We start from the raw sequence: 26,677 nt of genomic DNA, 5'->3' as shown, positions 1-26,677 counted from the left end.
CTCGAGCAATGGAGAGAAAAAGGCAACTAAATACATTCCCTGTCTAACTGTGACACTTTGAGTTTCTAGCAGTTTGTTATTTTATGCCAGCTACTTTGATTCACCAATCTCCTCCTAGTTCCTATTGGCTAATGCTATTGTTCTGCTGTTATGATTTGTATATGTTGATCTTTTATCCAACATTCTTGCTGAATCTTTATTAGTTTTACTGATTTGTCTATAGATTAGATATTCTATGTAGAAGATATTTTCTGCTAAGAATGTGCTATGTATTTTCTTTGCGATTCTTAAATTTCTATTTTTTCTGTCTTGTAATTGTTCGGACCTCTGGTACAATATTAATGGGATAATTAATTTTGTTCTTGGTTTTATTGAGAATGATATTTGAGGTAGACTATGAATAGTTTTTTGTTAGCAGCTGAAGGAAGTCCCCTCCTATCCTTAGTTTATTAGGACGTTTTCGCTTTGTTTTTTAAAATCATGAACACTGTTGATTTTGTCAAATACTTTTTCCGTATTTATTGTGATGATCATATTCTTTTCCTTCTTTAATCTGTTAAGTTGTAGGAATACACCAATGGCTCTTCTGAGGTTGAAACATCCTTGAATTCTTGGAATAATATACACATGAATTGGATTTGTTATTAGTTTAAGCTTTTTGTACAAACGTTCATAAATGAGATGGAGCTATTATTTTTTCTTGTTTAGTTCTTGTCCAGTTTGGGCCAATTATATATATATATTTTTTAAAGATTTATTTATTTATTTATTTAATTTCTTTCTCTCCCTTCACACCCCCTCCCCAGTTGTCTGCTCTCTGTGTCCAATCGCTGTGTGTTCTTCTTTGTCCGTTTGTATTCTTGTTACTCAGCGGCACTGGGAATCTGTGTTTCTTTTTGTTGTGTCATCTTGCTGTGTCAGCTCTCCATGTGTACGGTGCCACTCCTGGGCAAGTTGCGCTTTTTTTGCGTGGCGTGGCGCTCCTTGCAGGGCGCACTCTTGGAGTGTGGGGCTCCCCTATGTGGGGGATAACCCCTGCATAGCAGGGCACTCCTTGAGTGCATCAGCACTGCACATGGGCCAGCTCACCACATGGGTCAGAAGGCCCTGAATTTGAACCCTGAACCTCCCATATGGTAGGCAGATGCTCTATCAGTTGAACCAAATCCACTTCTCCCAGTTATATATTAATCATATAAATGAATTGGATAAATTCTCCCCAACTTACCACCTCCCCTTTTTCCCCCCAATTCCTTTAACTATTTATACAAGATAGGTGTATTTATTCTTTGAAATTCTAAAAATCCTAGCCATAAAACCATTTTGATTGGTAATGTATATGTGGGGGGGGGGCAAGGAAGGAAAGGAACTTTTTATTACCAAGTAAATTATTTGGGTCTTGGTAAGTTTTCAATATTTTCTGGAGATAATTTTAATAATATGATTTTTCTAGAAATTTGTCCATTTCATCTAGGTCTCCAAATGTATTGGCATAAAGTTCTCATGATTTAAGAAAAATTCTACTACATGTATAGCTATGCCCCTTTATTTATGGCTTCTTCTTTTTTTGGTCATTATATGTTCTCTTCCCTCCTCCCCCTTAACTCCTTTGAGGTTTGGAGACTAAAATTTTTATTTCTGTTCTCTAAGCAGTAGTCTTTTAAAAATATATAAACTATTCTTTTCTAATGATTTATAAAACTAATCAGAAACCTTTTACGTGGAGGTCCCCAAAATGCTAGAACTCTCCATTCAGCAACATGCTTTCCCCCACCAGCTTCTTTGTTACTGCAGTCTGCAGTTTCAGGTTCACCTTTAAAAAATATCCAAAATATCTTGTCAATTATTTTATTACATTTATCAATATACTTCATCAGTTTCTGGGTTCAACAGTTTCTTATATTTTACTCCTTTTCTCTAGGGTCCTTTTTTGTTTTGTTTTGTTTTTACAGAAGTACAGTCTTTACTAGTTCCTTCCGTGTTGGTTGGTAGATGAAAACCTCTTTTAGTCTCTTTATGTATTAAAATGTCCTTGCGAAGCGGACTTGGCCCAATGGATAGGGTGTCCGCCTACCACATGGGAGGTCCGCGGTTCAAACCGCCGGGCCTCCTTGACCCCTGTGGAGCTGGCCCATGTGCAGTGTTGATGCGTGCAAGGAGTGCCCTGCCACGCAGGGGTGTCACCCATGCACAAGGAGTGCGCCCTGTAAAGAGAGCCGCCCAGTGTGAAAGAAAGTACGGCCTGCCCAAGAATGGCACTGCACACACAGAGAGCTGACACAAGATGACGCAACAAAAAGAAACACAGATTCCCGGTGCCACTGATAAGGGTAGAAGTGGTCACAGAAGAACATACAGCGAATGGACACAGAGAGCAGACAACGGGGGGGGGGGGAGGGAGGGAAGGGAAGGGAAAAAAAAGCCCTTATTTCATCCTTAATTGATAGCTCAAATGTGTATTGAACTTAAGGTTAATTATTAGTTTGCCTCAGACCTTGTTTTTCAGCACTTCTTGTTGTTATGAGCAGTTTGCTGTTAAGACTACTTATCATTCCTTTTATTTTTTTTTAGGTAATCTGTCATTTTTTTCTAGTAGCTTTTCACTCATTTTTTTCTCCCTTCGGACTTTTGTTGTGTGGAATTGAATGATTATAATCTATGGTTTATGATCACTAAATATTGTGTGTATATGCATATATGCAGTACTTTAATATCTAATATTTAATGAAACTTGTGAACTAATAACTCGGCGGTTACCAAAACTATGTATCATTTTAGGGGCTCCTTCCCAATCTATATTCTTGTTTCCTTCCTTCCCAGAAATAACATCTCACCTGAATTTTGTGTTTATTATTCCTTTGTTGTTGTTTTTTTAAAGATTTATTTTATTTAACTTTATTTTTATTTTATTTATCCTCCCCCTCCCCCAGATGGTTCTCCCCTCTGTCTGCTCAATGTTTGCTCACCTCCTTGGGGCACCAGGAACTGAACCCTGGACTTCCCACATGAGAGGGGAGTGCCCAATGGCCTGAGTCACATCCACTCCCCGTGGGCTGCGGCGGCTGCTGGATTATGGCAAATGCTCATTGTTGCGGGAGGCAGTGACTGTTCATCTTCTTTTAGGAGGCATCAGAACCTGAACCCAGGACCTCCCGTGTGGTAGGCGGGTGCCCAACTGGTCGAGTCACATCTGCTTCCCTTTGCTTTTTAAAGTGTTTTATTAGATATTTATGTATGTAACTACAATATATTATTTGGTCTTGCTTGATTTTGAACTTAATAAAAAAAGATATCTTACTATACATCATTCTATGGAACTTGATTTTTCACTCAACATTTTAAGATTCTCCTAGGTCATCATATAGTTTTATCTACTATGAAATATTCTAATGTATGAACATACACAATTTAACTTTTTTCTGTCCATGGACATTTAGACTGTTTCTAAGTTTTTGATCTTCTGAAGAGTGCTGTTATAACTTTTTTGTGCTTATTTCTTGAGACACAAGTACTAAAGATTTTCTAGGGCATATATCTAGGAGTGTAATTTCTGAGTCTTAGGGTATGAGAATGCTTAATTTTGATGCCAAACTGTTTTTAAAATTATTGCATCATTTTACACTCCCAACAGTTAATTATAGGGCTCTATTGACATGTATTCTTGCCAAAATTCAATATCAGATTTCTCAAATATTTATGAATCAACTTGGTATAAAGTATCTTATTTTGTCTGGATTTGAATTTCCCTGATAATTGGTGGAGTTGAATGTCTCTTCATTTTTCATTAATCATGTGCATTTCATTTTCTGTGGAATTTATAAATCCCATTTTTTTCTATAGGGTTGTTTCTTTTTGACTTGTAGAAATTTAAAAATATATTCTCAATTAAAATATTTTGTTGTTTATATGAGCATTTTCTCTTAATTTATACTTGTTTTTTCACTTTTTTAAAGTATCTTTGCTGAGCAGGACTTTAAAAAAAATCTATAATTTTTAGGGTTGGTTCTTTTAATGAACTAATTTAAGAAATCCTTTCCTACCACTACACCAGAAACATATTTACCTATACATTTTCTAAAAGTTTTAAAGATTTCCTTTTGATATTTGTATTTTTAAGTATTTTTATATTTTGTATTCCTTAGCTTCACGCGATTTATCCTTCTATATTTTGCTCAGTATGTGTGTATACTTACATTTTAAGGAATCATGTCTCCCTTTAAAGGTAGAAAATTCTCAGCCATTATTTTTTTTCAATACTGTCTTTCCACCTTGACCTATGTTGTCTTCCTCCAGAAGTCCTATTATATGTAATGAATGTTGGAAATTTTCAATATCTTATCCCTGTCTTTTAACAGCTTGTTCTTGTTTAAAAATATCTTTATCTCTCTGCACTGAATTTTATTTTATTTTTTAAAGATTTATTTATTTATTTAATCCCCCCTCCCCCGCCCCGTTGTCTGTTCTCTGTGTCTATTTGCTGCGTCTTGTTTCTTTGTCCGCTTCTCTTGTCATCAGCGGCACGGGAAGTGTGGGCGGCGCCATTCCTGGGCAGGCTGCACTTTCTTTCACGCTGGGCGGCTCTCCTTGCGGGGCGCACTCCTTGCGCGTGGGGCTCCCTTACGCGGGGGACACCCCTGCGTGGCAGGGCACTCCTTGTGCGCATCAGCACTGCACATGGGCCAGCTCCACACGGGTCAAGGAGGCCCGGGGTTTGAACCGGGGACCTCCCATGTGGTAGATGGACGCCCTAACCACTGGGCCAAGTCCGTTTCCCTGCACTGTGTTTTAGAGAAAACATTTTAGTACTTTCTTCCTGTTCATGACTTCTCTCTTTAATTACTTTTGGTCAAGAATTTATCTTCCTATTGATGTTATTAGCTCAATGACATTTTTCAACTTAATGACTTGAAATTGCTTTTTATGTACCCAGTTGTTCTCTTCATATTTCTATCTGCCTCATTTCAAAATTTGTGCTCTTTTTTTGTGCATACTATTCCTTTATTTATCTCTTTGAAGACCTCAGATATTCTTAAGTCTACTATTTTGTCTATCGTGAGTGAATTCTTATACTGATTGTTGATTTTGTTGACTTTTCCCCTATCTTTTGCTTTCTTCAGAGTTTATATTTTTAGACTCATTTTGAATGGGAATATATATTTTTTCTCTCACCCTTTTTCTTTGAGCTCACTCTCTATTTAGGAGGTTTAAAATGACTGTCCCTAGACCCCCCAGTACTATACCTAACACTGGTGTCCTAGGACTCCTACTCTGCAGTAAAATTAGGGATATCATAGTTTTGGCCACCAGGCTGGCCAGCAGCTTAGCTTTTCCTGATTTTTAGGTTCTATTTGCTTTCTTTTACAGCTTTATTTAGACCCTGGCCCAGGAAGCATTTGGCAACAACTTTTAGGGGAACTGGAAATCAACACAATAGTGTATTTTATTCTATATTTTCCTAATTGTTAAAGTCAAGAGTGAAAGGTTATCTTTTGTCTCCTCTCTACTTTAGAGGAAAATTTAGCATATAAATTCCCCCTTCCCTTTTACTTCTTGGTTTTGCTAATATGATCTGGATTTTTTCTTAATTTTATTTTATTAGAGAAGTTCTGGGTTTACAGAAAAATCATGTATAAAATAAAGAATTCCCATATACCACCCCCCCACCAACACCTTGTATTGGTGTGGAACATTTGTTACAATTGATAATAGCACTTCTTCATAATTGTGCAATTTTTTATAATAGTTATTGTTACAATTGGTAAAAGATTATTAAAATAGTACTATTAACTACAGTTTAGAATTTTAAAGGATTATTTTAAGTGGCCAGTTTACCTCCTAAACTGGAAATGCCCTAATGTACTGAAGGAAATGTGACATAATTAAAATAGGCCATTTTCAGGTCCTTCTAATAATTATCTTTGTTTTAATGGGAAATTTTCTGCTTTTATCTTGGTTATAAATAACTTACTCAATAGACTTTGGAAACACTCATGAGGATGTAGATGTATTTAAAGGTAAAGTATTAGCAGGCACAGGGATTATAGCAGAAACCAAAACCTAGAAGGTTTATGCTATCATGGAATTTATGGTCAAAATGTGGTATATATGTACAATGGAATATTATTCAGTCCTAAAATAGAATGAAGTTCTGATACATGTGACAACATGGGTGAACCTTGAAGACATCCGCTGTGTCTTCATTACTGTGGAAATATAAGATACTGAAGGTCAAGTGTATGATCTCACTGATGTGAAGTAATTAGAATAAGCAATTTCATAAAGTAAGAAACTAGAATACAGGTTACCAGGGACCGGGGTAGAGGGGAGGAATGGAAAGTTTATGCTTAATTGGTACCGAGTTTCTGTTTCAGGTGATGGAAAAGTTTTGGTGATAGGTAGTGGTGATGATAGAGCAACACTGTGAATATAACACCACCACTAAATTGTATACTTGAATGTGGTTAAAAGGAGAAATTTAGGTTATATATATGTTATCAGAATAAAAAAATTTAAAACCATGAAACTGTACAGCACAGTGAACCCTAATGTAAACTATGAACTATAGTTAACAGTACAGTTATAATAACATTGTTTCATCATTTGTAACACAGTTACCAAAAATGAAAATCATTAATAATAGAAATGTCTGTGTGTTAGGGAAGTATAGGGGAACTCCGTGTTTCTGCATGATTTCTCTCAATTAAAAAATAAAAGTAAGCTCCGTAAGGGCAGAGAGGTCCTATATTCTCATAACCTGGAACTAGGATGACCATATAATTTATTGTCCAAACCAGGGCACTTATTTTTCTGCTAAAATACTAAGATGGATGGGATGCTAGTTGTAATCATAAACTAACCTGGGCCAGCTGGGATGTAAGGTCAATCTGTCTACAGCAGGAGCTGACACCTAGTTGGCCCTTAGTAATGAACTGCTATACTAATGAATAATAAACAATTATCTATTTAATTACAGTTTAAAGCATTGCTCTGAAAAAAACTGCATACCATATGATTCCACTTACATGACATTCTGGAAAAAACAAAGCTATAGTGATGGTAAATAGTTCCTTGGTTGCCTAGGGGCTTCAGAAAGAGAGTTTAATAGATGAGTCCGACAGTGAAAAGTCCTGTCTGATACTGTAATGGTAACAATATAAATTTGCTAAAACTCATGGAACTTTAAAGCACAAACAGTGAACCTTAATGTATGCAAACTTAAAAACATCACTTAAGATGTCAGGGGATTCCAGAATGAATTGCAAACTATGACAAAATAATCTAACTGTATTGCAATATATAAAGTATCCTCACTGAAGGAGGTGGGGAGAAAAGGTGGTGACCTAAGTAAGTTTGGAAATGAGTGGAGGTTGTACATCTAAAGGTAAAAGGAAATGTACATCAGCCCTAGACTCTATTTTGGTAAAGTTGTTTCCCAGAGGGGTACAGGCTAAAATTTCTGAGTCCACTAGCCATGTTTATTAGAATTGAACAATTAAATGAATAGATTGCAGATGGAAGGGCCAGGTTTCTTACTGTTGGCATGGAAGATTACAGACAAGCAAGGCAGAGAGGAGACTACAATGATTCATGGATTAGAGTTGGAGACATCAGTATGAGCTCATGTTTAGCTTAATAAAGGTATGGATGGATGCATGTATAAATATATATATATACGGGTTAGTGTATGCATGTATATTTCCTTGCTCTGTCTGCTGAGAGAGCACCCCAGTAGCATGAGCACAATCAGTGCCCAGATTGTTGTTTCTAACACCATTCCTCAATAAAAGGAATCAGAACTCTTTGAAGAAATGACTGATTCCAAGATCCAAGGCAGGCATGAATATACAAGACAAGCCTAGTTGCAACCCCAAAAATGAAGTGCTCAAAAAATAAAAAGATGGGGTCATGCCAAAAGAGCACAGGACCCAACCTGAAAGAGTTCCCTAAGACCAAAACTGGAACAATTGGAGCAACAATATTAATGACATAGTCTTGTACTGTAACCCAAACCATAGAACAAATATTCATGTGTCTGTACAGACACAAATAAATGACTGGATGGATAAATGAATAATGAGCAATAAGAAACAATTCTTCTGTGTAGAAATTTCCACATAATTTATGTAGATCTTACCTCTCAAGGAGATGGAGCACAACCCTCCATCCCTTATGTGTGGACTGCACATGACTTCCTTCCAAAGAGTATACAAAGAGGGAAAAATAACTTCACAGTGGAGAAACGTGACAATCGCTGCCTCAGTCAGGTGACCAGGTTAACATCGACATTGAGAAGACATGTGGATAGCATGTAGTCTTGAGAAACTGTGATGAGATTCTCCCTAAAACTCATAACCCCAGTCTAATCTCAATATAAATATCAGATACACCCCAATTGAAAGACTTTCTATAAAATACCTGGCCAGCACTCCTCAGAACTGTCAAGGGCATCCAAAACAAGGAAAGCCTGAGAAACTACCAATCTAGAGGAGCCTAAGGAGAAATGACAACTAAAGTAATGGGGTATCCTAAAACTGAATAAGGACATTAAGTAAAGACTAGGGAAACCTGAATGAAGTATAAACTTTAGTTAATTCTCAAAAATTACCAAATTATAGTTTTGCAAAAGAAAGATATAGAATATTCTAGGAAAACAAAAAGGGGTGTTTGACGTAGTCTGGTGAGGGATGGAAGGGGGAAGTATTCTTTGATGAAGAAGCCTGAAAGGTGAGGATAAGCTAGCCAGCTGGGAGTGGGCTTTGTGTTGGAAATAAGTTGAAGAATCTTCTGAGCAAAAAAGCATGTGTGAGGATCCCCAGGCAGGAAAAACCGTGTTGTTACGTCGGAGAAAAATAATCAAGTCCAATTGATAGATCCTTCGTCCCATTCTTTCTTCAGCTCTTATCTTACCCATTTTATCTTATCATACCCATTTTATAGAGGAGGGAATGAAGACTCAAGAGATTGTACTTTCCCGACAGTGCACAGCTGATTGGTGGTTAAAGTAGTCTTGGGAGCCCAGCCCACCAAAATCCTATATCCTTTCCTCTCATGCTACTCTCCATATACCTAAGAATGCTGTAAACGTAGGTTGCCTTCAAGCGGTTTCTCACTCCTGATGGCAGATCTGTGTCAGTGAGGACTTAACATGCAGAGCAGCAGGGATGCTGGGAATAGTCCTCCATGGCCACTGCTTCTCACCAAGTTGCTCTCACAAGAAGCACTCTCGTACTTGCCAGGAACCAGAGCCCTGTGGAACCAGAGGTCAAATTCCAGCCTCTGACCCAGAGGGGAATTATGTATCATGAAAATATGGCCTGGGAGCTGGAACAAAAAACAGCCTGCTACAGAAAAGAGGATTAGAACAGTGGAAGCAAGAACGGGGTTGGAGACAGGTTGTCTTGGGGGTGGTGGAGAAGTAGGGAAGGTGAGGGATTCAATCTTCCCTTGGAGGTACCACCAGAAGGAATCAAAAGCCAGCCCAGACACTGTCAATGTAAAGGGCTCCACTCCCATGCCCCACCTCCCATCCCTTTCCTCCTCCACCTTCACCATCACCAGTCTAACATGATGTTAAGAACCCAGGAAGAAGGGGTCCAAACCTAGCACCCACCTGAAAAGTCTTGTGGGTGTCCTTCACAGGCAAGGCCTGGAAGCAGGGTAACATTTGCTGGAAGACAGTAGGAAAAAGGGTATTTTAGACTGGAGACAATGGTTTCATGGAAACTAACGCATGTGCTGGGCTTAAACATTATAGCACTGATGATGAAGGGAGTGATATAAAAATCCTTTAAACTATCCCCAAAATCCCCCATCCCTGACCCCCAAATTAGAACACCCAAACCAATGCAAAAGCTCTCAGAAGGAGTACACCGTTAGGTGAACTTGTTAAACTGCTTTAAGGCTAAAGGGCTTGGGATACGTTTCTTAATGAAAAAGGATGGCAAATATAATACAGCTCAATGTTATTGGTCAAAAGAATGTGGGGTTTGGGAAGAGGTTTTCCAGATGAAGCCCTTATGTGTGTAACCCCTAGGTTCAGCAATCTGGCATTGTTTGTGCTACTTTGAGCCCTTTGAATCAGGTCTTGGAACTAGGTCTGTTTTGTCCTAGATCCTGCCCACCTAGAGAATGGCCTTTTCAGAGGCTAATTTGTTGTTTGTGTGGTCATTTCATAGATGGCCAGAATATTTTCTAGGGTGAATTATGTTGTAGAGATCCAGTTTTGGGGCACGCCTAGTATCTCCTAATTACTTGGCTAGAGAGACTCAGGTTTTACCACACAGATGGAGTCAGGCATGTTGTTCTCCTTCCAAGCTAAGTTGAATCAAAGAGAGGTGTGGTAGAGATTCAGAACTTTGAAGCTGGAAGCAATTGACATTTGGATTCTGGAGGAGGAAGGGGAAGTATTTGTGGTTCGGTGTTTACATTGGCTCAGATAACAGGGCTTAAAGTGTTGTGGTCTTACTTTCTCATCATCACGCCCTCTGCGCCAGCTGCCCTGAGCTGGGTAAGCGGGGTCTGAGAGACATTCCTCACCAGCTGACCTTTGTCCTGGCTCTTTCTAACACAAGCACCATTAGCTGTCCTGTAGCTCTGGGTATTAAATGTCGGGGAATGGGGGTAGGGTGGGAGTTCACCAGGTCAGCCTGCTGCTCTGACTCTGAATATAGCATCATATTGTCGATTGTTGGCAGAGAAGTTCTCAACAAGAAGGTGGTTCCACTTTGAGTTACTAAAACAGGAGGAGAAATGCATGAGACATGAGTGTTAAGTACTGTGAATTCTTTTCCCAAAAACATACCAGAAGGTACACATTTAAATAAATATTGTCCACTGCAATGTAGTCACTTAGGCAAGTCCTACACTGATGCCATCATGATCGCAACACTGAATATATTTACTGCTGGAACTCCTCTTTGGAAATGGCCTTGGGGACTTGTCACATTCCTTTGAATATCATCAATGTGAGTCTTCATTCTCCAAGGATGTATTTGATTTCGGGAAAAGAGCCAAAAATCACAATGACCTCAATCTAGAGTGGTAGGTGATTTGGCAGAGTCTTATTGTTTGTGGTGGGGACAATTATAAAGCATTTTTTCCCTCTAGCACTGTTTCTCTGATTGACATCATAGAGTCTAAGATTTTTAATTTTGTAAGTGTTAGGAAAAATGAGGCATTCCAAAAGAACCTCATGCTGAATGATATTTGGACAATCTAAACTCAGTTCTGAATGTGGAGTATCAGTATCTCTTTTCAGCGATTATTAAAAAACAATGCTTTTTCAAGCCAATAAAATTAGTAATACTACATTTGTGTAATGCTTTTCACTTATCAGAGAGCCTCTGAAACCCATGTGTAGTAGTTACCAAATTCCAATGAGGCAATATTTGATCTGAAAATTTTAACCTCTTCAGGTATAAAGAAAGTGGCCTAAAACATTATTTGAGACGCTCCTTTCTGGTGCCTGGATTGAGTGAGAACTAGACGAGCCACACTTTAATTTTTAAAATATACTATCGTATTTTATGGTGAAGTGGTTAAAAGCCTGGGCTCATGAGCTACCCGGCCTGGGTTCAAATCTTGTCTCCATCACTTACTAACTTATTCTGTTGGGGCCTCATTTTTCTTATTTGTAAAATGGGAATAGTAATAGCACTTTACCACATAAAGTTTTCTTTTTTAGTCTCAGATGAGTTTACTATATATGATATATAGTAAGTTTACTATATATATATATATCATATATATAGCATATATATCATATACTATATATAGCATATATAGTAAGTACTTAATGAATGTTAACTATTACTAGTATTAATGTCTCCCGAACAACACTATAAATTAGATAGGGCGGGTAATCTGAATTTTAATTTTATTTAATTGTACAATACTCTTGATTGTGATATATGAAAATACCCAAAAGATAAAATTTCAGTGTTCAAAATTTCCTAAAATTCTCTCTACACAAGCTAGATTATTCTATAGCAATCATACATGTTTACCTTTTCAGTTTTTCTAGCAAACAATATACTTTCAGCTTTAGAACACCGTAATTATAATAAATTGGAATTTGTAAACCACAAAGTTACCTGTTACTTTTTTCCTAATCAGAGTGTTTTTGAAAAAGGAAAAAGTCTAATAAATATCAATGCTTTTAAAATTATAAGAGTAATTTGGAAGATTAATATTGATATACTTTCTAGTATATGTTCATTCAAAACTGAAGCAAATGGTTGCAAATTCCTTTTCCAGAGGACATTTAGAAAATTTTGTAGGACTTTCGTTTATAAAAATAAATGAAACATCTTCCTGAAACTAATGCTGTTGATTTAGGGCTTGCTTGGTAGAATTTAAGGTTTTGGAAATAAATTACTTCTTCTCTTCACCCTAAATGCTATGACACTTACTCTATTACCTAGTGATCTGGGACAAGTCATTTAATTTACCTGGGTATCTTTGGCCAAGTTACTATCTCTCTAAATCTAAACTTTCTCCCTAATAAAAAGGGGTTAATAAAATCCTTAGTATTTGACTGGGAGAGAGGAAAGGTGAGCGTCATGAGTAAATACTTGGCAGTTATTTGCATAGGTGTCTCTGTTAGAGAACTAATTGTTCTAAGAAATAAGAGATGATATATGTAAAATAGCCTCATGCCTGGCACAGTTAAGCACTCAATAAAGATTAGCTCTTATTAGTAATAGCAATATTACTATAATTCCTTCTATGAAGATAACTACTACCCTTCATGATCCCACTCAAATATTAGTTCACTCTCCCGCCCCAGTCCCAAGTTATTTATTCACTTATCACATGATGCTATATTTTTATGTATTTGCATAACCTAAGAGCTTAAAAGTATGCACAAGCATTTTTTTTCTATTTAAAAGTGACTTTTTAAAAATTAAAGCAGTTTTATTCGCACACCATATAACCCATCCAAAGTGTATAATCATTGGCTCTCAGTATAATCACAGAATTGTGCATTCATCACCACAATAAATTTTAGAATATTTTCATTCCTCCAAACATAAACAAAACAAAACAAAAAAGAAAAAAAACCCTTACCCCTTCTAACCCCCCATTATTGATACTTAGCATTGGTAAAGTATTTGTTATAATTGATGAAAAATATTACAATAGTTCTATTACCAATAGCGGATAATTTGCATTAATTGTATTTTTCCCATATACCTTCCTTATGGTTCATGAAAGAACACTCTTATATTTGTACTGTTAACCACAGTCATCATCTACAACAGGGTCCTCTGTGTTATACAGTCCGATGTTTCATCCTTTAGCTTTCCTTCTAGTGACATACACTTCCCTAAACTTCCCTTTTCAACCACAGTCATATGCACAATTCAGCACTAATTACTTTCACAACAAGAAAAGAAGACAAAAAGAGAAATAGATACAAAAGATCACTCAGTGAATAGACACAGACAGCAAAAACAGCAGGGCGGGGCAGGGGGAGGGGAGGGAAAAAAAACCTTAGTCTGGTTCCATTTAAAATCATTGTCTCATTTACAGCCCAGGCTCTTCCCATCCTCTGGACAAAGCTAGACTCCTGATTTAGGGGGTGTAATGCTCTTTTCTCACCCTCCCCTACACCCATCAAGGTGATGTTTCCCTCAAGTCAGGGGTGAGCAAAGAGGACAGAGGAAGCAGGATGATCTGGAAATGCCCAGTCTCAGCGAGGGGGGTGTGCCTTCTTTCTTCTGATGTGATCTGCTGATGCCTGCTGCTATGGTTTCTGTCCAGGCGATGGCCCCGTTTTTGTTCACTGCAGCCCCCTCCATTCCTGAGGACCTCGGCAGTGGCTCACCATGCCTGCTATCAGTCTGCTAATATTACACATCTCGCCTCTTCCCTGGGGTGGGTGTAATTTTAATTTTTTGTCCCAACAGCTGCCTGGGTTGCCCTTCTGCTCCCGCATCTCTGCTAACGTCCGTTCTGCTTCATCTGCAGCCAGGAGTACCTTTAGGCCCTCATCTTCACCCTCTGTGATCTTCTGACAACCGGGAGAAGAATCTGCTCCACAGTCTTCCTGGTTGCAGCACCGGCATTCCCTTCAAGCCCTGCTGGCCCAGATGACTTGAAAGCACCTTCCACTGTCAGAAGGTACCCTTCCATCTATTTGCATCTTTAAGGGGACCCACATAAAACTCTCTCAAGAAACTTCTCCCATGCCCCACACCAGTGGCAGCTCCAGAGAAGAACCATGGATCCCTCAGCTCAGCAAGCATTCAGTAGGGATGGAAGACACAGGACTCCCTGGTTTAAAAGTATTCTTTGTGTAGACAACTGGGTTCTTCAAGATCCTTCAGTAGGCCTCCAGGAGGGCAGGCACCCCTTTTTTCTCAGAAGGGGGCGAAGAGCTTCCTCCACAACCCATGCTCTCTACTAGGCTGACCACCACTCCTTCCCCTTCCCAGTAGGGATGAGGGGGGAGGGAGTCGATGGGAGCTCTTCCAACGCCTCTTGAGAAGCTCTGCGGGTGGGGTCTGCTCTCAGTCACTAACATCTCTTCTGTGGAACCTGGTAGTGCAGGTACCTTTCGTGTTTGGCTGTGGGTCTAGCCCCCAATTCCAGGACATTAGGAAAATTCCCTCTTTGCATCCTGTTAAACCAGCATTTACTTATCATATTGGAATTATTTTTTCATTCATCTATCTTCTCTATTTAAACTTCTCAAAGTCACGGACTATACATTACTCATGATATTTTTATATTCAACCTAGCACAGTGCTTACCCCAATACTCAGCAAATACGTATGAACTGAACGTAGAAGAGAAAAAACATCGGACCCCTCCAGCCATGTGGGCAACAGATCAAGATGAGGTTGAGCTGGTGTGGGTCAGCCCAGAATCTGGAGAGAGCACTTCGCCTGGCCGAGTGGGTTCAACGTGAGCCTAGAGGCCCAGCGCGCACGAAGAGCCCCGCTGCGCAGCGCTGCCCACAGCCCTGTGCAGGTCAGCGGAGGAGCCGGGAGTTAGCTCCCACCGGGTGTGACGAAACCGGGCCCCCACGGGTCTCCTAGAGAAGGAAGGCAATTGGAATCTTCCTGAAGTAGAGGTATTCTAATTCCTTTCTCTTTCACAAGAAATATATATTGTTAAAGAATATTTATAAAACATGTCATAGTTACAGAGCCTTTCACAGATAACCACAGTCATCACAGTTTTAACCAGTTATGAACCCCCAGATGGTATGTATATGTCGGGGGGAGGGGTGATTAGCTTAAAAACATTTTTTAAATGTGTATTTTTTATTTTATTATTTCTTATTTTAAAGCAGTTTTATTGAGATATATTCACATGCCATACAATCTATCCAAAGTGCCTACTCAACGGCTTTTAGTATAATCACAGTGTTGTGCATTCAGGGTGATTCGCTTCTGATTTGTCATGTCCAGCCTGGGACCCCCACCAGCTGTGGTCCAGCTCTCCCAGAAGCAGCTCCACAGTCTGAAGGGGGTGTGTCTTCTCCTCCTCCATGGAGAGCCAAAGTAGGCAGAGACTTGCTTATCTGTCCTTCAGCTGGCCCAGCGGGCTTTCAGATCCCCCTTTTCAGCATTTCCATTCACCCAGCAAAACTCTCTCTCACCCATCTGCATTAACCAGCTCTTGCCCATTCCTCACAAGTGCCTGGCACATCGCAGCGTTCCCCAGAAGGTCGCTGGAGTCCTCGGACTACTGCAGCCTTTCCACAGAATCCTCCCTGAGAGAAGATGGGGGGATGTGCTCTTTGTAGTAATAGTAGGAGACCAAAGGGAAAAGTGTGTGTCAATAAGCCTTTCCTCAGTTTCATTCTTCTCATTTTTATTCAACTACCCAGAGACCAGCATTCTCATCCGAGGCCTTTAGAGAAGGAAGCAAACACGGCCGATGACAGGCAGTGCCAGCTAGCAATTTTTTCTTCTTCTCCAAACAGGTTAGCAGGTTCAAATAAAACAGACTGAAAAGGAATTACATGAGACCAAAACGGAAACTGTGAAGTGCAAGCTGATATTTTTAGAAGTTTGTATGACAGGTCAGATTCCCGAGGACTAGCCAAAGTGGCAAATCTAACACCACTTATTCAAAACGGGGGCCAAAGATACAGCAGGCAATTATAGTTTAGCGCCAGTCGTGGGGGGGAATCCACTCTTCTGAACTTACTGAGGAAACAGGAAAGTGTAATTTGAATGTAGATAGCCAACCAGAAGGTTTTCTTCCAGGAGGAGGCTGTGGGAAGCTGGTGGAGAGGGACTTGGAAAGGAGGGGCGTTACCAGGGGTTCATTGTTTTCCTATCTTAAAAGCCCTGGGTAGTCTGAAAGGATGATTGCCAGAGGGGACCAGGAAAATTAGTGGTTGTTTGATTCAGGATCAATTTTCAAATCTGCACAGTTTATAATTGTGTGACTTTTGCTGTCATCACTCATGTGACTCAGGCTCCAGATGTGTGGGGCTGAAAAGTCCCCAGGGCTCGCCATCTCCCTGGTTTGCTTCCAAGTCTCCCTTTCTTCCCCACCAAACAATTTTCCTGGACTTCTTTATCGATATCTTTTTTTTTTTAAGATTTATTATGTATTTATTTCTCTCCTCTTCCCTCCCCAGCCTCCCCACCCCATTGTCTGCTCTCTGTGTCCATTCACTGTGTGTTCTTCTGTGACTGCTTCTATCCTTATCAGCGGCACCGTGAATCTGTGTTTCTTTTTGTTGCAACATCTTGTTGTGTCAGCTCTCTGTGTGTGCGGCACCATTCCTGGGCAGGCTGCACTTTCTTTCACACTGGGCGGCTCTCCTTAATGGGGCACACTCCTTACGCGTGGGTCTCCCCTACGCAGGGGACACCCCTGCGTGGCAGGGCACTCCTTGCGCGCATCAGCACTGTGCATGGGCCAGCTCCACACGGGTCAAGGAGGCCTGGAGTTTGAACCCCGGAACTCCCATGTGGTAGGAAGATGCCCTATCCATTGAGCCAAGTCCGCTTCCCTTTATTGATATCTTAAATACTTGCGCGGGGGGTTAAAAATAAAAGGGGTGAAAAAGAAGCATTTAAAAGGACAGTGCTCAGACTTAATGTGCATTTACCTTTGGAAGCGATGATGTTAATTAACTTCATCCTCAGACATTAAGGACCAAGGTCCTGTTCCTTTCCAAGAGCGGGCTTTGGTAAGAGCGAAACCCTGGGCTTCTTGGGGCCCGGGAATGGAGAGAGTATGGGCATGGAGAGGAAGAGGGGAGCAAGGAGGACAAACTTTGATAACCTCATGGTTTTGGTGAGGACTAACCCTGTTTGTCTGGGTTTGGTTTTTATCATTTATGACTTTTAGAATAATGGGAGAAGTTCAGAGCTCCAAGGCGCCTCCAGAATCACCCACCGGAGATTTTCTCAGGCCAGACTCAGCAGAGTCTTGGGGTGCACAAACGTCTTAGGAGGACACAAATTCTTCATGAGATTTGAAATTTTGTATTCTGGTGATCATATTTTGACAATGATATAAGTATATTAAAATCAGAATATTCAGGACATCTGAACGAGTACCTGGAGTAGTAGGATCAGGGACCTGTGTTCACATTTGTCGGGAGGACCATCCAAAGGGAACCTGTGGCTGGATCTACCTGGCTGTGCATAGGCTGACGGGCTCTGACAGTCGCTACCCAGGGCCTCTTTTTATTCCACGTTGAATTCTTTACCAGTAATAAGCATGAAACTTATTTTTCAATAATTTACAATTGAAAGACTCTTTCATAGCATAGACTATGATTTTTGTTTCTGAAGTTTTTTAATAAATTAAGACTTTGATCTGACATCCTGAAGATGACATTCTACAATAGATGGTTAATGAAAAAGAAGAGAGTCAGGTTTAATACATAGATTATGCATTTCATAAAGTTAAGATTAAACACTGTCAGGATGTGCTGTGTGAATGAAATTTCCCCAGTAATTCAAAAAAGAAAAGTGATAGGAGAATTGAGTCATCCCATAGCACCCAACAGTATAGATCCATCAACTTTCAAAGTAACTGGGTTGTCACCGTCAGCACCCTACTCAAGTTGGGGGCAGCAATTTAGATTCAGCTAAACAACATTATTTATTATTTTAAATTAATGAATCTTATTGCTTCTGGAGTTTTGTTTCTATTCCTTTGTGAATTTGACTTTACACTAGCTTAATTCCTATATGGATTTAAACACAGTTTTATATTTGTACAAAACATAATAAAATTGCTTTGAGTCAAAACTATGGATCTGCAAAAATATTTTCCCATTCAGAAGTGTCTGTGTAGAACTTACAAGGAGCAACACTAATCTAATCCATCTCTCTCCTTTAAAGAAATGATCCTTGGTGTTTTCTGGCATGTTTCAGTATTAGAATTGCCATAGAATCCAAAGAATCCACCGCCTGTCTTGTCCACCTAAATATAGGTTATTCTACAGTCTGCTTAGTATAATAAGTTTCCCTTCCACATTGACTTTTTTCCACCCCTCCCTTCACCCTCTCCTTTACATTGTTCCTACATCCACCATAGTAAACTTCTGCTTATGCTTTTCAGTCAGCTCAGTGAAGACTGTCTCTTCTGAGAAGCCATCATCCTTCCTCAAGTGTACTGAGAAGCTCTTGACTTTGTCTCTTGCAGCTTTCAGTTTGTACTTCTCATGCAAGACCTGCCATGGGACATTAAATATAACTATTTATTCTCCAGACTTCTCAATCAGAGCTTCTCAATGGCAGGACCACACCTTACTCATCATCTATTCTAGTACACGGCTTATTGTTGGTTCTTAATAAAGGTTTATTAAACAAACCTACATCAAAAGCATGCATCTTAAACCAATCATCACACACGTGCTTTCTCAGACCAGTCCCTAATGTTTTTCCTGCAAGATTTTCAAGAGACATTAATTATGCAGCTAGAATGATTTTGCTTGAAATAGAGCATGAGAGGAGTAAAACCGAAATATAGGATGTTTGCCAGTAAGACACTGTAAAGATCCCTGGACAGGAGTGGGCAGGAGGCTGTCACTATTCCCAGCTTTGATCTTGCTATTTAGGTTTGAGGGAAGTGGCTTGGAAGTTCATTCTTGCTTGAATCTGGCCTTGTGATTGGTTGTAAATGGAAAGACTTGTCCTCTCTGCAGAAAACAATGCCGTCTACATTGAGAAGTTATTTTTTGAGCTAGCAAATGGAAAATGTTCTTAATGAAAACACCGAATAATCAGAGTATGGTGGGCTAAGCACTGGGAGGAAAAATGAGAAGGAAATACATATTAAATAGCTGTGTCTACCAGCATACTGATCAGGAAAGGGATTTAGAGGTTATTGTAGGGGAGAAAAAACCTCTTCAAATTATTATCTTAATGCTTTGCTGTGGTTTAAAAAGTGAATATACTGAAATATGTCACAAGTGGAAGAAAAATGCCAATCAAAGTCTCTAAGATCGAGGTATGGTTACCACTTTCTGGGGTCATGAAAGGCTCAACTTTCTGAGCTATACAACCCAGTCCAACCCCTAACTTCACTTTTTAATTGTTGGACCATTTTTCCAAATTTTTGTTTAGAAAATATGGTCACCAAAATTATAGTCATTTGAAACAATGACCATAGTGGCTACTCTTTACTAAACCCTTACAAGGTGTTCTAAGTTACACCCACACCCTCATACATGTATGTATATATATATATATATATCATATGTAGACACACACAATCTTCCTGAAGGACTTTGAGGTAGGTACTATTATTTTTCCAATTTTACTCAGGAAACAGTCTCCAAGCAGTTAAGAAATATACCGACCATCACACAGCAAGTGAGTGGTGGACTCTGTTTAATCCCACACAGCCTAACTCCAGAGTGCTGTCTTCATCTTTCTGCTCTACTGCCTCCACAGTGGCAAGAACCTGGACTTTGGGATCAGCCCAATCTAAATGCAAATCCTAACCATCAACCCTTGACACAGGACAAGCTATTTAGTGATTCTGAGCCTCTGTTTTATCATTTGTGAAATGGATATAATAATCATTAAACCACAGGGCTTTTGTTGTAGATTATGTGAGCTCATATGTATAAAGTACTTGATATGGTACACAAAGTGGATAAATAAGTAAATAGATGAATAATTTCTCGACATCTGTGTCATCCTTGCTTTAAGAATCTTTAGAAGTCAGAACCCTGCAGATTTTGGAACGAGACATGATGTATGAGGTTGGCTGTTCTGAGCTGGCGTCATGGAGAGTGTACAGCCCTCTGGGTTGGGTCAGGGTCTAAGTGATACCACGGAGAACTGGGTGGGGATGATCCAAATTAAGGACTAAAGAGATGGCTCCCCAGCCCTTGTATGTTCTCACCCAGGGGCAGGTGGCCTAGGAAAATGAGGCTTGAAATGATATTGCTTCCACTGATCCTTTATGCTTTCTGAAAACAGAGTAAAACAACTCCATAACACGTACACATTTAGCTATAATGGGAATGGTGATTAATTCCTGTCCTCTGCCAAGTCCGCTGTCTCAAATGGAGGCTAAAATTCTTATCTTCTTCTTTTTTTAATTAGAGAATTTGTGGGTTTACAGAGCAGGCATAAAATACAGGATTTCCATATAACACTCTGTTATTAACACTTTGCTTTGGTGTAATGCATTTTTTACAATCAATGAAAGCATCATTTTGTAATTATAATTGTACTATTAACTATAGTCTATGGTTTAACTTAAGGTAGTTCTCGTCTTCCCAGGAGAGCACCTGGATGGATGACGTGGGAGGAAGGATGAGATGGCGCTGGAAATGGTAAGCAGCCCATGTTGGGAGTGGAGGGTGGGTGCCCACATCTGTTCTCACAGCCCGAATTATCCACGGTTGCAACTTAAACAGATACCAGCTCCCTGGGAGATTCTTAGGCTCACTGCCTCTGTCCTAGAACCCCTAGTTCTGCAGTTGTGGAATTACTCCACCAATTATTAAACCAGAGTGAACAGCTACCATCAGGTGGCACCAAACCACAGCCAGGACCAGAAAGCGTTTGGATTGCATAGCCAGATCCCTGGAACGCCTCCAGAATTTCAAGCTGGTCAGATGTGCAGAGCCCACTGGTCATTCCATTAACCTTGAACTAGAGCAATCCTACACTTAACACAATTGAACTATTTGGACACCACTTACTGTGTAATTGTAGAGTTTTATTGTATATGCTGAACATCTACTATTTTTGGACTCATGCTAATTGCTAGTGATTCAGAAACCAAACAAACAAACAAAAAAAGGAGATGAGATCTCCACCTCCTTAAAGCTCATTCTTCTGTGGAGATACAGTCAAAAAACCAAGCAATTACAACATGATGTGACAAATGCTGCCATAGTGGAAAACAAAAAATCCTTGGGATTACAGGGTGGACATAGGAGGGGATGCTGGAACCACTTCTCTGAGAAGAAATCAGGATGGGAAGGGCATTCTAGGCTGGAGGAGCAGCTATACATTGTCCTGGAGGGCTTATGGTTTATTCCAGAAAGTGAACAGCAGGAGCCTAAGAATGAGATATGAGACTAGAGAAGGGAAGGCAGAGTCTTGAGGGGCCCTGCTATGGGTTGCATTGCCTGACCTCCCAACTCACAAAGATATGTTGAAGTCCTAATCTCCAGAACCTCAGAATATGTCCTTAGTTGGAAATAGGATCATTACAGATGGAATTGGGGGAGTTAAAATGAGGTCATGCTGAAGTGGGGGTGGGTCCTTAATCTAGGTAGGGGAGAGGAAACATAGATGGACAAAGTGAGAGAAGATAGCTGTGTGACGATGAAGACCAAGCTTGAGAGGCGCTACAACCCAAGGAATGCCAGGGCCTCATGGCCACCACCCAAAGTCAAGAGAGAGGAATGGAACAAATTCTTCTCCATGGACTGCCAATGGGTAGTGGCCCTCCTTACCTTGATTTCAAGCCTCCAGAACTGTGAGGGGATAAATTTCCACTGTTTTAATTTATTACATTAAATTTATGCCAGATTTTGTTGTAGTAGCCCTAGGAAACTAAGACAAGGCCCAGCTGTTGTGATAGTTTGGTCTTAGACTGTATATAAGCAATTCTTAACCTTTTCTGGGATGCAGGCTATAATGGAAGGTGCAGTCCTTTTCTCTAGATGGAAAATGCAATTACACATACCCATACCTACCCTTTTACATTTTACATGCAATTTCATGGAGAGTTGTAACCCTCTGGAGCCCATTATTCTTGGGCCCAGGTTAAAAACCCCACTTAGAAGTAGTGTAGATCCGTTGCCCAGTGATATGTCCGTAAAATAACTGGACCTGTGTATAACTACTGAATCAGTAACAGAGGAGATGAATTGGAAGATGGGACAAGTCAGGAACCTGTAGTAACAGTCAAAAATGGTGCTTTCATTCAAGCCTCTCCATCTCCACAACTCTTGTTAGGCACAAGATGCAAAACTCAGTCATTTGACTCAGAGCATTTTCTTCCCCCATTCTCCCAAACTTCTGGGGAATGGGCCAATGGCCTTCAACCTAACTGCAATGGAAGAGGTGAAGAGATTAAGAGGACATGCTATAACCTTCCAGCCCCTTGGGCACAGATCACGGACACTCTGCAAGGCCATCACTGAGAATGTGCTCTAGGAGCATCTTGGTAATTTCTAACAACCACTGCAGGATCTCACTGGGAAAAGAGGAAATATCTAGGTAATAGGGCCATCCTGGCTCTTCTGTATATTGGGAAGTGGAGAGGGAACGGTGCATTAGTTTAGCAATGGAATAGGGATTTGGGGATCTTAACTTAATCCTGACTCTTCCTGTGAGACCCTGGGAATGGGTCTCCGTGCTGCTGTTCCTTCATCTATTAAATGGGAATAACAATAAAAATGCTAACATGCCCTGGGAGGAATAACAAGGAGGGGATTATAAAGCACTTTGTAAATACTGTATGAAGGTGATGCAGCAATGATGGATGGTTGTATTCACTGAAAGAAACAGCAGAATTAGAGCCATCCTTGACTTTCTGGCAGACTTTTGATTTCTTCCATCAGAACAGGCCTTCCCAGAAGCTCTTATTGCCTTCTACTCCTGTGTTGCCGTATGACAGTGATACTGTGAAAATCAGAGAGCCAAAGTACACTGAAGCAGTGGGAAGGGATTACTGAGCTGAGCCAGCCTCACCACCTCTCTGAAATACTGATTCTGGAAGCCAGGGCTGGCTACAATGGAGATGTTTAAAAAACGTTTGGGTTTAATTGAATTTCATCGGCCCCTAAAAGTCCTATGGCACGTGCTGGACATAGTGGGAGCAAGCTGCTCAGGATCACTCAGGTTTCCCACAGTCACGTTGTGGTGAACTGATACGCCCATCCATCCAATTCCACGCCTGCTCCTTTTACTTTGGGAACATCCTTTACACCCAAGGAATGTGGAAACGATGAGCCCTGTTGGAATTTAAACCAATCTGACATTCACTGCTGCCTCCCAAATGCTTGCATGGCAGAGTGATGCCTCCGCAGGCTTAGGGATTGTTCGAGAGAGAGCTTTTGGCACTACCTCTCTGTCAGTTGCTCTGGAGTGTAAGAGGAGGGTAGCTACAGGTAACAGATTATTTTTAATTCTGCCTTGTTATTTGGAACTGATTTCCCATATGTTGTTATTGTTCAATTCCTTGCATGAATTTTCTCAAATATTTGTAACATATGTCATATCTATATGCAGATTTTAAATTATGGATGCCTCCATCCAATCACTTTCGAAGGGGGAAGAGATCCAAGCCTAATACTCTCAGGCAGGACCACAGTCTCCTGGGCATCAGCTATCGTTCAGGTAGACACATCTGGTGAAATACATCACATCAAATTAGTATCAAGGGTATTGAGACTCTGAGACTACAGGCCGACAATCCCCTTGTAATGTGCTGCTTTTTAGATTGTTGGAGAAACTTGAATCCCAATTCTCCTGTGAAATGAGTGATACTAACATGCCTGTTCAAATGCTCAAAGTGAAGATCAAAGCGGCAGTGTCCAAATTGGCTTTGCAAACAAAGCAGCCCCTTGCATCCCCCCTGGGGATACAGTGCTAATTTTATCAACTCTCCCTGGCTCTTCTGCTATTAAATAGCAATAAATAAATGTTTTTTCTAGGTTTGCCAGTGGCTTATTTGTCTGACAAACAAGCGCATTTCCTTTTAAGTGTGAGGTTTTAGTCCAACTAATAGAATTAATCTATTTTTAATGAAAACGCGAATGGCTTTTACTTAGAAATCTACCTACCGATCACTTGCTCAGTACCAGGCCCCTCCTCCTGCATCTTCTCTGAACACATACATCCAGGCATGAATATTTCAATACATTGTGGGCTTTCAGATCAATACAGGCAACTCTCAAGCCCTATTGATTTTCAGAGGTTTGTCTGGCAAAGGTGGTAAAATATTTCTTGACTTATGAAACCCGAGTTAAAGTGTCTTCGTTGGCCCTTCCACTTTCACCAGACATCTTTGTCTCCCTTTTCTTTCCTCCTCCAGTGTTCATTCTGCTTTCTCGCTCTCCAGCTCCTTCCCCCAAGCCCCCCAGTCCTGAGATGGAGATTTATGACTAAGCAATAAGTCCTGGAGAAGCAGGCATTATTTCCCCATTGGGTCCCCTCCAGGTCAGAGGGAGAAGAGGCGGAGGGAAGAGAGCAGCCTGAAGCATGATCCAGCCCCCATCCATCTCGCCTGCAGGGCCCCTGCCAGCTTTTCTCGTCTCTCTGATTCATTTATCAGCACAGCCGACTCCTCCTCTTGCACACCTCTGAAGATGTAATCCCAGAAGGCGACCCTAGCAACATACGAGGAATTCCCCACTGAGGCACAGGAGCTGAGCTGCTCCATATGGGTAGGAAATAAGCTAATTATACAGTCAGCCATGTCCAATGCCAGGATGTGTGTCGTTATAAGTTTATCCAGCCTACTTATGAAGCGGTGTGCCTGGGTTTCTTGGAAAAATTGACAAATGCTTCGGTAGTTGATCCACTGTCATGTGTGTTGGATCAGGAGTTTGGAGACCTGGGTTCAGGTCTCTTGCCTGCATGAGAGATTGGTCAAATCAATCACCTCTTTTCTTGGGCCACTATTTCCTTATTTGCAAAATACATTTATTCAATCATTCATTTTTAGCAAATCCTTATTGCATTCCTCCTCTGTGCCAGGGACAGGAGCTAGAATGGTGACCAGAATAGATATTGTCTCTGCTCTCATGAAGTTTACCATCTGGCCAGGATGAGATTTCTTCTAGATCTAATATGTTCCCCCTCCTCTGGGCTCCTACAGTGCATGTCTCCAGATATTGCAATCCACAGTATATATAGTATGTTATTATAATGTTTATAGTCTGATGCTTTGTTAGATTGTGTGTTGCTTGTTGGCCTAGATTGTACCTAGAACTTTGGAGATGATTATTTATTGGATATTTGTTGAATAAATTGCCTCTTTATATTTAACGTACTGCCCAGCATCAAATAGAATCAAGCAAGCAATGGAATGTGTGGATTCTCAGGGGAAACATATTCAATAATCATGGATCTTAACTTAATAGTTTTTCATCCCAAATCTTTGGTAAGAAAAAACATGTAAAAAGGACACATGAAAGCTAGTTGTAAAATGTCAATAAATTGTAGCTGCTCCCTCAATGGAAAGTTAGAAATCTTGGCCCAATGGCCAAGACAAACAAATAAACAAACAGAAACCTGTCTTCTGAAGCACAAGCACACGTTGAGGAAAAGTGTGATAGGACATATGGGCAAAGAAACAGCTTGTTTCTTATGCAAGCAGTGTGATATGTTTTGTACTTGAAGCTTGTCATTGAAGTCAAATTTGCTGCTCTATAGCTGAAACAATCATGTGACCTTGACCAACTTGCTTCATCTCCTTGAACTCATTTTGCCCTATCTGCACGCTCAGTGGCTTGGATTAGAAAAAGTGCATATGGCTCCTTTCTGCTTTGACATTGCTGGATTCTACATGGAATTGTTTATAATTCATGTGAGCTCAGAAATAAGTCCTCTCCCTTTGCTCCCCCCAACTCCACCATAAGTCACACAAAGTCTCTTACTCTAGGAAGCCCTCTCTGGGAGAACAAGCCTAGGTTAAGTGCCTCCCTGTGTCCTTTCTCCTGATCTTACCTATATAGAATCGTAGGTTTTCTTATGATTTTTCTGAGGTCTCTGAGGGCAGATGTTATGCTTATCCATTGTCACATTCCTAACACCTTCCTAGGCCCAAAGTATGTACTAGTAAATGCTTCATTAGAATAAAATTGAAATTTCAGGAAGAAGTGCTTCACTTATCCTGTTGAAGAAATAAGTATTCATCATAGGTGTAATTAGTTTGGAAATGTATAGGTAAGGGGGAAAGGCTGGAGTCTTTCATCCTTGTTCTGGAATCCTCAGTAAGAGTCATCATGAAGATGACCTTTGCAGCTTGGTTTGGAGTTGAGGTCACCTTCCCCCATAAGAGAAGGCCCAATCCCCCACCAAGTGGAAGTAAGCTTGCACCTTGGTGTATATATCCAGGAGACACTTGCAGGGGTTGTGTAGAGAATGGTGTACGGAGCCTTTCATTTGCTCTGAATGTTCACAAAGACCTCCTTGGAAAGCAATCTAGCTATCCTCCATTAAGGTCAGGAACGCACCACATTGCTGAGCACAAAACTGCCCTCCAGCTT

The 26,677-nt window shown here is 40.4% G+C and overlaps 1 pseudogene; it reads right to left on the bottom strand.

Moving 5' to 3' along the window:
* Positions 1 to 24,284, bottom strand: part of LOC101420559 (protein KTI12 homolog) — an 88,261-nt pseudogene extending 63,977 nt beyond the window's left edge.
* Between the last annotated feature and the right edge of the window lie 2,393 nt (positions 24,285 to 26,677).

The sequence above is a fragment of the Dasypus novemcinctus genome, chromosome 25, assembly GCF_030445035.2.
Source record: "Dasypus novemcinctus isolate mDasNov1 chromosome 25, mDasNov1.1.hap2, whole genome shotgun sequence".
In the NCBI taxonomy this organism is placed as follows: Eukaryota; Metazoa; Chordata; class Mammalia; order Cingulata; family Dasypodidae; genus Dasypus; species Dasypus novemcinctus.
The sequence above is the reverse complement of the archived record's forward strand: the minus strand, read 5'-3'. Positions and strand labels throughout refer to the sequence as shown.